The sequence below is a fragment of the Galeopterus variegatus genome, unplaced genomic scaffold (genome assembly GCF_000696425.1).
Source record: "Galeopterus variegatus unplaced genomic scaffold, G_variegatus-3.0.2 Scaffold3798, whole genome shotgun sequence".
NCBI classification, from domain to species: Eukaryota; Metazoa; Chordata; class Mammalia; order Dermoptera; family Cynocephalidae; genus Galeopterus; species Galeopterus variegatus.
The window spans coordinates 41,513-45,000 of NW_007729909.1; positions in this window are offsets into that span (position 1 = coordinate 41,513).

Sequence of the window (3,488 nt, forward strand, 5' to 3'; positions counted from 1 at the left end):
AACCTTGCCCAGTTATAAATGGACACAGTTTTTTGGCTTCCTTGAAGCCACACAGCCAGATCCAGGTGGGCAAAGCACATTGGCGGTTCTAAGCCTCATTTTGCTTGGAACCTGCTTGATTGATGCTGACTAAACCTGAGTTGCCCTTGTGGTTTGTTCATAGAGTTGGTAGCCGAACCTAATTTGATTCACTGACTGTTATTTGCCAATCTTTTTATTCCCCTTTAGTATTGGCCCAGAGTCAGTAAGGTTCATTCAGTCATTTATTTACTGGCCTAACATGCACCAGCTGCTAAGGGATACAAAATGAAGGCCATAGATGTGGTCCTGCTCTTTGGAACTTAGGGTTTATTTGGTAATACAAATCAGTAAACAGGCAATTACACATCTCTAAGTGCTGGGAAAGAGAAAGAGCATTGTGTTAGGTAGTCACCGAAGGAGGATGCATGATCCAGCTGGGAACTTCCGGAAGCCTTCCTGGAAAAGGTAGCAGGTAAGTTGAAACTCATAGGCTGAATTGGAGTTAGCCAAATGCAACTTAGAGAAGAGAGTGCTTCAGATGGAGAAAAAAGTGTTCAGCATGAGAAAAAGTCTGCAGAAGAGAGGGTATGGTGTATCTGAGGAAAGGAAAGAAACTCAACATTGGTGGATCATCGTGTGTGTGTTTTGTAGGCAATGGTGGAGCTGGGAGGTGGGGTGGGAAACAGAGGAAGTAGAGGCTGGAGAAGGCTTCGTGAACCACGTGGCCCAGTTTGAACTTCAGTTTAAGGTACTGGAAAGCCCCTGAAAAAGTGGCATAATTGGTTTTGTGTTTTTAAAAAGATCATGCTGGTGAAAGGAAGGAGAATGACTGGTGCCTGCAATTAGCCCAGGCGAGAGGATGCAGAGGCCTGTCCTAGGTTAGTAGCATTGGAGCTGCAGAGAAATGAGTGGACAGGAGAGAGGTTCAGGAGGTGGCACTGATGGACTTGGTGGTGGAGGAGAGGTAGGAAATGGGGGAGCAGAGGAGCCATGCATGACACCTCCGTTTCTGGGTCGAATAACTGGATAAACTGTGGTGCCTCTTTCTGAGCTGGGAAAGGAAAAGCACTGGGTTCTCCTAGTGCCCTGTGATCCCCATACTTTCTTAACATCTTCCTTTTTTCCCTTTCCTCTCCCTAACTGGTCTTGCCTTTCCCCCATTTCCCTGTTTCCTGCAGGCCAAGGCCAGGCTTACCTGGAATAGTTCCTGGCTTTGTCCCATTTCAGAGGTGTTTAACTTTTCTCATATAAAAAACTCCACCTCAGAACTTTCATGCATTTGTACCTACTTTCTTCTCGGTCTGAAATGCCCCTATCTCTTGTTTATCAGGTAAAGTTTTGCCCATCTATTTAGGCCCAGATCAGCTATGAGCTCTCAGTGAAGCCATTCCCAGCTCCCACTGGGGTGGGCTTTGGGGTTCCAACCCTGCTCTTCCAGAACCCTGTGTTCATATCTTGATAACTGAACTCACTCCCCATGATATTGTCTGTCCCTTTCTTCCTCACATTCTCACCACCCCATCACCTCAGACTGGATTATTATTAGTTCCTTGAAGGCAGGGATTCTATCAGCACTGCCCTGAAGGGATGAACTTGCATATATTAGGTATTAAAAGAGTTTAGTGAGAAAATATGAATAAACTACCTTTGTGCTTTTCTTTACAAATAACTTCCAATGTCCACCTCTCTCAAAAAGTTTTTCTCAGTTAATTCTATTCATTAGTGAATATAACAGTACATATTTGAGTCTTTCTTGGAACGATTGTCCTTTTATGTGGATAATTAAGCCAATTTCATGGCACTCCTGAGTCTGTTATGCAACGCTAAGTTCCCTCAGAACAGACTAGTGCTGTGTATGCACAATGTTGACCATACTAATTTTCTCACACAGTGTACAATGCTTCAGAAATATGGGGTTAGTTTGTGAAATCTTAGATAAGGCACTTAAACCTTTCAAAGTCTGATTATTTAAACCTTTCGAAGGCTTTCTAAGTCAGATATAAAATGGTAGTGATCCCCATTCCATTAATTTGTCACAAGAATTAATGGAGAAAATGCATTTAGTACTTAGCACAGTACCAGGAACACAGTAAAAATGCTCAGTAAATGCCATCTATCGCTGGTTTCTCCCTATTTAAACTTTATATGTTTTTAAATTTCTCATTATTTTTTCAACTTTATTTTAACGAACTAGTGATTGTGTGTGTGTATGAGTGTGTGCGTGCATGTGTGCACGTGTGCGTTTAACAGATGTTGATAAATGCATTCTTAAAAAAAAGCAGTGTATATTAAATACATTAGTTTGGTCAGGAGAACTCTCATAGTTTGTACATCTGCCTTTGGTAATAACCTTGTGAAATCCCTTGTTTTGCTGTTAATTTGTCATCTGACTTTTGCTTATATATTTCCTCTTGTTCCAGTGGGAACCACATCTTCTATTTCTTTGGATCCCTGTAGTGCCAAGTATTATGTTTTGTGCTTATTAAACATTCAGTAAATATCTGAACAACTCTAGCCTTGTCCTCTTGACCTGGAAATACGGAAGAAACTGTTTAATCTCTCCAGTTATATCTACAAAGAGCCATGAATCTCTGTAGGGAGAAGGAAAGGGTCAAGAATGATTAGTTCTCATTAGTGCCTAAAGCTTTGAGGGTCCGCTCATGGTTTTCTCTAAAGTTGTAGGGACCTCTTTTTCCTCTTACCAGTGCTCTGTGTTGTAGTACCCACAGTGAATTTTTGAGGAATAAGGGAAGATGAGAGCTGATCCAAAGTTCTACACAAACATTCAAAGCTGCAGTAGTTAGAGATCAAGCATCTGGGTTCAGAAATCATGAAGAGCTTCAGTGCGGCATATGGTAAAGGCACCTGGTGTGTCCCGTAGTCATGCAATTCCCCTGCCTCCTCTGAGTACCAGTTATAAAAAGGCAAAGGTGTTCCTCTTTCTTTCTTTCTTTCTTTCTTTCTTTCTTTCTTTCTTTCTTTCTTTCTTTCTTTCTTTCTTTCTTTCTTTCTTTCTTTCTTTCTTTCTTTCTTTCTTTCTTTCTTTCTTTCTTTCTTTCTTTCTTTCTTTCTTTCTTTCTTTCTTTCTTTCTTTCTTTCTTTCTTTCTTTCTTTCTTTCTTTCTTTCTTTCTTTCTTTCTTTCTTTCTTTCTTTCTTTCTTTCTTTCTTTCTTTCTTTCTTTCTTTCTTTCTTTCTTTCTTTCTTTCTTTCTTTCTTTCTTTCTTTCTTTCTTTCTTTCTTTCTTTCTTTCTTTCTTTCTTTCTTTCTTTCTTTCTTTCTTTCTTTCTTTCTTTCTTTCTTTCTTTCTTTCTTTCTTTCTTTCTTTCTTTCTTTCTTTCTTTCTTTCTTTCTTTCTTTCTTTCTTTCTTTCTTTCTTTCTTTCTTTCTTTCTTTCTTTCTTTCTTTCTTTCTTTCTTTCTTTCTTTCTTTCTTTCTTTCTTTCTTTCTTTCTTTCTTTCTTTCTTTC